An 8,020-nucleotide genomic window follows, 5' to 3' on the forward strand; every position below is an offset into this window, starting at 1 on the left:
CTACATGCACCTTCTTCTTCTCTGGTTGGAGCCCCGAAGCGCCCTTCTCTCTTCTCTGGTTTGAGCCCCGATGCACCGCAATCTGCTTCTCTTCTCCAGGCCGTCGGTTCTCTTCTCTCTTCAAGCCGTCGAAAGCTCCCATTTTTCGTGCCTAATCTCTTCTCTGGTTTAACCCTCATATTTGGTCCGAGCCCTAATATTCTCCGCGTGCCTTTGTTGCGCCTCTTCCCCACGAATACAGCTGCGGCCATTAGTTCTCTCTCTCTCTCTCTCTCTCTCTCTCTCTATAACAGATTAATGCAGTTGATTAATTTTCTATTGTGCATATATTTTTATTTTGTGGTTCTGAATTTAGGTTTTGAATTTAGGTTTTTACATTCTCTATCAATAAAAAATGGTAAGAATCAAGCAACTGAAACCTAAGCCTCTGAGTTCTCAGGTAATAAAATTTAGGGGAAAAAGATATGAAAAAAAAAATGTTGTTGGTAGGCTGGTTGGTTTATTGAGCATTTTATATTAATTCTGAATTCTTGTTTTTGGTTTATTTGAGAGTACTCTCAGATGCCTTGGATTTATTTGAGTACTCAGGTAATAAAATTCAGGGGAAAATGTGGCAAATTGCATGAGTGGAGTACTCTCAGATGCCTTGGATTTATTTGAGTACTCAGGTAATAAAATTCAGGGGAAAATGTTACATATTGCGTGAGTGGAGTACTCTCAGATGCCTTGGATTTATTTGAGATTGATTGCTGAGTTGCCTCTTTTTTATTTGGAAGGCTTTAAAAGATTTTAAAAGTTGGGGTTGATAGATAGAAATAGAAAGCCTACAGATGAGTCGTGCATTTATGTGGAACACCCATATGATCATGCCCCTTTCTGACTCTGTGTGTGTGTGTGAGAGAGAGAGAGAGAGAGAGAGAGAGAGTTGTGTGCTTAACAGTCCAAAATCCTGACAGAAATTCACCCATATGATCATGCCCCTTTCTTCCACATGTTTCAAGTTTTCAACCCTATTAGGCCAAGCCCGGAAGCCCCCACCAAACTGTTCCTTGACAGAAATTCACAAATACTTCCAAATTCTTTTCTTTCCACCAACAGAATGTTTATCACCATGTTATAATGTTTTTATCAAAAAGAAATTATAAAAGTAAAACATAGAAAAGAAAACCAAAAATTTGAAGATATGTCTCATCTTAAATAGGAATGGTATTCTTTTCTTTGTGGGTTTAACTGCAGCATATATTATGCTATGAGATGACAATCTAAATGGTAAGAGTAAACATGTTGATGCTTGTGATTTGCTTGTACATGGAGGACAAGCATATTTTCTTTTCTTTGATCCAATGGCTGTACTCTGTTTCATGCTGGATTGCTCACTGTTATTGTGATTCTAATTAAGATATTATATATAAAGTGCAGCTATCAAGTTGAGCTCCTTTCATTATATCTTGTCTACTTGATTGTCTCTATTATTTTGCTTGTGAGAGTGACTGTTTTGTCGTGTGCATGCAGATTGGTAACTTGCAAAGTTTTGGTAATATAGAATTGAGCTATTATTCAAAGTTTTGCACAAAGTTTTGGTAATGTGCAAAGTTTGGTAACTTGCAAAGTTTGGTAACTTGCAAAGTTTTGCTTGTGATATGCAAAGTTTTGGTAATGTGCAAAGTTTTGGTAACTTGCAAAGTTTTGGTAACTGATATGCAAAGTTTTGGTAACTTGCAAAGTTTTGCTTGTGATGTGCAAAGTTTTTGTAATGTGCAAAGTTTTGGTAACTTGCAAAGTTTTGCTTGTGATATGCAAAGTTTTGGTAATGTGCAAAGTTTTGGTAACTTGCAAAGTTTTGCTTGTGATATGCAAAGTTTTGGTAATGTGCAAAGTTTTTGTATTCTTTGGTTGATTTGTTGACATTGTCTTCATTAGGATGTCATCCTCAGCTTCTTCATGGATTTCGACGAACAACCCAATGTGCACTTGTGGGAAGCTCGCAAAACTTAGAACATCGAATACGCCAAAAAATCCGGGCCGATCATTTTTTGGATGTCCAAACTACAATACAGAGGTAGAAATTTTTTAGTATAACTTTGACGTGTATTTGAGTTTCTACAAAAGTTTGATATTTTACGTTTATTTCTTTATAATTAGGGATTACCACACTGCAACTATTTCAAATGGGCAAATTACAGTGAGAAAAGAGAAACAAAACTCTTCAAGATAGACGATGAGTTGTTAAGAAATGAGGAAGAGCTTCGAAGAAGAGATGAAGAGATTGTAAAGTATAAGTTGGGAATTCACAATGACCAACTTGATATTCAAAGACAACAAGCAGACATCCGGCGTGAACGCACACTACTTCGTGTCTGTTGGATTATTTTTATATTAATTTCATTGTATTGCGTCTGTAAACAATGAAATCATATTACTAAAGGGAACTTTGTATATACTTTTGTGGCCTTTGTTGTGTATAACCTTAAGCAACTAGTTGAGAAATTGAGATGTAAACGATGCATGCGAATCAATGTTCTTGTATATAACTTATCTATGTATGAAGCTGGGAAGTGTTTCCTAAGATTATTTGTTCCCATGAAAGTACTTTAAACAGGTTGATGCCAGATATTGTCCTAATACATTAGTAGACAGATCATGGCAAATTCGTTGGCAAAAATAAGCTATTCACCAAGCATATAATTTCAAGTCCCTGATTTCATTTTAACCAAGCAACTATTCACAAATCCAATCAAAATTCTACAACTCAGTAGCATAACTTCAAGTCCCTGATTTCATTTAAAAAAAATATAATTGGTTGGCAAAATGAAATCAAGAAACCATTCACAAATTACATGAAAAATTACACAACTCAGTAGCATAACTTCAAGTCCCTGAATACACTTTAACAAAATATAACTTCATTAGTGTCCCTAATTTCACTTTAACAAAATATAACTTCATTATATACAAGATTCCATTGCATATACATGTAACATTCTACCAACGAAATTAATTATAAATGAAAGTCCCTGAATACATCTTCAGTCCTGCACGTGTCCACGATCTTGAGTCCCATCTAGAGCTTTATGAAGTTCTAGTTGTCTCCCATCCCCAAGTTGGGTTTCACTAAAGTCCAACAATTCGGTAGTGTTTTGAGGAGGCTAGCAATAGATAAAAAAATAAAAAAGTCAGAATCATATTACCAAACATTGCAAAAAATAAGAATAAAAAATAAGAGAGATGCCTGAATGACAACACTCTCTTGAGTCCCAACAATTGTTTGCCCAAATAAATTCCTGCATGTGTCAACCCTATCGATATCTCTTCCATGTGGCTACAAATCAATAAAAAAACCAAATTATGTCTAAGAAACAAATACACAAGATAAAAATATCAAATTTTCATAATGGAACACTAAGTTTACCTGTTTACGTTTTCCCTTCTGAGTAGTCTTCTTCACCGTGGGTTTGACTCTCTCAATCATTGATTTTTTCCTGAGGCATGGTGGTCTTCCTTTGCCTCTAACTACAAGGGGACTTACGACTTTCTTTGAACTCCCAGCTGTACTTGCATCAACAACTGTATTTGCAACATGTTCCAAGGGTCGTTGGGGTGACTTCTTGGTGCGGTAGACGATGTTCATTGCATGTAACTTATCTATCATATCATCAGCATGCTCATCACATGACGCTGCATTTGTGGCAATGTCATAGCATACCTATTCAATTTTTTTTTTTTTTTTGTTAAGTTCAAAACAAAATAGGAATGAACAATCCAACTATGTAACAAACCACTAACAAAAAGATATACGTGAAAATAAGATTGACTGCATACCTTCAAAATACGGGAATATCTGCTCACTTCTGGCCTTGCATCAACTGAGTCATAAGTACTGCGTATGAGAGTGTATGTCCTTTTAATGTCTTTTCTCCATCGATCTAATATATACTTTTCTGGCACATTTTTCACTTTGTTAACTCTCATAATAGCTAATGCATGTCTACACAATATCCCTCTCATTTCGAACAGTGAGCATTGACACTTCACATCAACTTCGGCCTCATTAAAGTACACCGTTTGAGTCACCTCCTTGATGAAATCATCAACTTCTATTTCATCTTCTACATGGTACGTTGCAATTACACCATCTTTTCGGTGTAGAGTTGGAAGAACACCAAGCATTCCCACTACTTCTTTTTGAACTTCTCTAAATTTAGAGTTCGTATATGTGGCTTGAAATATCTTCTCAAGTGGAGAAATAGAGACGGCGGGAATTGTGACGTTGAATGAGTGAAAGTCTGCTGCATTTTCATTCTCAATCTTCTTTCTCAACGCATTATCGAATTGATCAACAAACTCTTTTAAGTTTGTCCTAGCATGAACGTACCCGTCAAAGAAAGCATTCATGCTCTCGCTTCGTTGGGTTGTGCTCATTCCAGCCCAAAATATTTCTTTCAGGAATACTGGTGCCCAATAGGTACGCTCAGTATATAAACTCTGCAACCAAGCATTCTCCTGGAAGTTGTATGTTGTAATCATCACTTCCCAACAACTCTCAAACTCCTCTATTGTTTGAGAGTCATACACACACTTAAGAATTTGACTTTTCAACCCATCTTTGTATGCACCATGTGAACCGAGTTTTTCAGGTAATTTCTTCAGTATGTGCCATAAGCAAAATCGGTGTCGGGTTTTCGGAAAGACAAGCGCAATCGCATTTTTCATGGCTCTATCTTGATCTGTGAGAATAGCCTTTGGAGCTTCACCATCCATACAGTTCAACCAACTCTGAAACAACCATGTGAATGTTTCTGTATCTTCATTAGAAATCAATCCTGCCCCCAAAAGGATTGACTGTCCATGGTGGTTTACACCAACAAACGGTGCAAACGGCATCCCATACCTATTTGTCAGATATGTAGTGTCGAACGTGACAACATCACCAAAATATTTATATGATGCCCTACTTCGTGAATCTGCCCAAAAGACATTTTTCAACCTCCCATCATCATCCATATCCATTAGTGAAAAGAATCCATTATTTTTGTATTGCATCCTAGCAAAATACTCATGGAGGGCTCCAGCGCCACCTTTCCCAAGTCGAAGGTGGCGTGCCTTGTCAATGTAGTTACGGCAGTCTTTTTCATTGAATGGCAAGTTCTCAAACCCGCCTGCTTCTTGCACAAGAGCGGCAAAGCTCTTGTTCATTCTGATACCAGCCTGATCATTTGTATCTAACATTCTCTTAACAGACAAACTCACTTCTCTATTGCAGCGAAAGAACCTCGACTTTTTTGGACTTAGTCCGTGATTGTGGGTATTGTGAACAGTCAATAACTTCAACACCCCTTCAAAAAATGTAGCATTTATCCTTGCACTACAACCTGTCTTTGATGTCGGACGTGGTCGAGCTACATTTGTGGTCCGATTCCGTGCCTTCCCGCCACGAGCACAACCCAATGTGATATATCTGAGCCTCCCATCCTCAAACCTATGGCTCCTTTGTGTCATTATTCCAAAGCCGCATTGTTTCCCATAGCTTTTATAGTAAGAAATTAAATCTTCTTCAGATTTAAACACCATCCCCAACTTCGGCTCCTCAATGATATCGGCCTCCTCAGTATGCACGTTAATTTGTGTCCCTTCTTCATTGTAATCTTTGGATTCAGAGGGCATAGACAAAGTTTTAACCTCCCTCGAGTCAGGTGTGGGCTCCTGAATTTCTTCCATATGGCTTGAGCTTGCAGAGTTTAAACCAATCGCAGAGGGGGCTGATGACTGCAATCCCTACATAAGATTTACATTCAATTTACAACAATATTTTGAATCAATTTAAGCATTTTCAAAAATACACACGCTACTTCAAAATTTAACTCATCACCTGACAAGTCCATTGAGATGGATTGGCATTAGGACGAGATAAGAATGGTGGGAACCAAGCATGTGGCATTGGTGCATGGCCCTCATGCATATAGCTTGAGAAATCCGGATAAAAAGGCATTGGTATCACCTAACATATAGATCAATAATGACAATTAACCAAAGATGTAATAATAAATATAGACATTAATATAAAATAGATTATATATACATTAATTCAATCACCTAATGCACGCGATCGATCCTTACAAAACATGATATATAGGTAATAATTAATTATAATCAAATAAAATTAACAATCTATTTCATTAGCTAAGATTCTCTCAAAGATCATCCATATATATTATAAGCAGTACCTACCACTACTACTTTCATATATATATATATATATATATATATATACACGTACTTCTTGTACAATTATATATATATATAAATATAGAATATAAGTATAGGCTGCTTTTTATGTCAGGAAATTACTAATTTCATACAACTATTCACTATTTAGAAAATTACTAATTAGCTCAATCTATAAACATGTTATTTCTTTATAGGCTACTTTTAGGGTCTATCATGATTGGGATGAAGATAGTAATTACAGGGTGATTTGTGTTTTAAAAGACCTTCCCTAGCTACCAACAAAAAAAAAAAAAAAAGGAAATATTTTGACATCCAGCTTCATCTTTTTCTTATTCACTAAATTAATTTGTTGTCTCACAAAGAATTCCTGCACGTGTTGTTCTTCCAATTAATTCATATATGTATATATACACCAATTCAAACTAAAGATTTGAAGATAGATCAAAATCAAAATTAAATATATTGGCTGGCCTGTTCTAAATTTTTTATATTCATAATACCTGAGTTGCAGGATTGATAGATGGATCTATGCTAGGAGGTGTTGACAAATATGTATAAAATGGTCTTGGTATCATCTGATTTGATGGATTTGGTGATAGATTTGTGGTAGGAGGTGTGATAGGAGATGCGTGCTCTTTCCCTTTCTCCATCAGAATACTTTGTTGGAAGAGGAGCCACTACAGACTTATTAATTTTGTTGATCAGTGCTTGAATGTCCTGTACAAGAATAAGAGTGTAAATTAAAAATTAATCCAATACAATCACTAAATGGACAAGACAAAGCTTAAAAGCATAGAAGTTGCAGCGAAGCCTTCCAACATTAATCATGAAGAACAAGTTACCAAATAAAAACAAGTTATATCAAAGGAACTACACAATCATACAACCAAATTTGTTGCATTTACTGATTTTTAACATACTTGGAATTCCAAATCCAAGCAATGCAAAGAAGAACTTCAAATATTTGAAACTTCTAAAAAATCTCAAACTAAGTTCATAACAAGTGGATATTCTAAATTCTAGAAATGCTAAACATAGATAGAATTGCACAACTAATAAAAGTTTTGCTTTAGATGATTTTCTTGAAGTATGAAATTCTCCAAAATTGAATTTTCATAAAGTTCCAAGCTAAGCCTTGAATCCAAAAGCAGCCATAATTGAAACCACTCATTCAAACTTTTAGACTTAATTATTTATGTGCGATTGCACTCATAGACAAGAAACTGAGCCAATTAGAAATATCACGTATACCTATTTGTTATCACTTAAATGGTTCTTTTCTTGTAGATCTTCCCTCATTGTAAGACCAAAGTGGGTCCAAAGCCACCAAGACATATAGTTTTCCTCACTCCAATTATTTGAAGTTTTACACGCAGCTCTCACTACTGTCACTCCAATGGGAAAACTGCATGAAGAGAGATTTGAAAAGAGGGGCAAAGAAATCACCTCCAACTATATACATTCCCTAGGTGCGTGGCGGAAATCTTTTTTATTTTATTTTTTACTTAAGTTTGTTAATGTGAAATATTTTTATGATTATTTGTTCTATATCTCTGTCAGGAAACACTAATTACTTTAATTAGATTTGAATAGCATGGAATCTAATATTCCCTCAAAAGCAAGAACAAAGAGTAAAGTAGTGCATTCATCAGAAAAATAGAAAAAAAAAGAAGCTTAATCCTAATTAATCCTAGAAGTGGGTGACTCATTTAGAGCAAAAGCTACTCTCTTTTTCACTCCTCATGGTTGATATTTAACCTCTTCTTACGAGGATTTTAACACTAAAGCATGCTTT

At 35.6% G+C, this 8,020-nt stretch overlaps 1 long non-coding RNA gene across 1 annotated transcript; it reads left to right on the forward strand.

The window, feature by feature from the left end:
* The first annotated feature begins 115 nt into the window (after positions 1-115).
* Positions 116-2,363, forward strand: LOC121261714. The gene is made up of 3 exons (XR_005939946.1): positions 116-147; positions 1,921-2,059; positions 2,143-2,363. It is a non-coding gene; the product is annotated as an uncharacterized LOC121261714 (long non-coding RNA).
* The last annotated feature ends 5,657 nt before the right edge of the window (positions 2,364-8,020 follow it).

The sequence above is a fragment of the Juglans microcarpa x Juglans regia genome, chromosome 4D (assembly GCF_004785595.1).
Source record: "Juglans microcarpa x Juglans regia isolate MS1-56 chromosome 4D, Jm3101_v1.0, whole genome shotgun sequence".
Taxonomy (NCBI): Eukaryota; Viridiplantae; Streptophyta; class Magnoliopsida; order Fagales; family Juglandaceae; genus Juglans; species Juglans microcarpa x Juglans regia.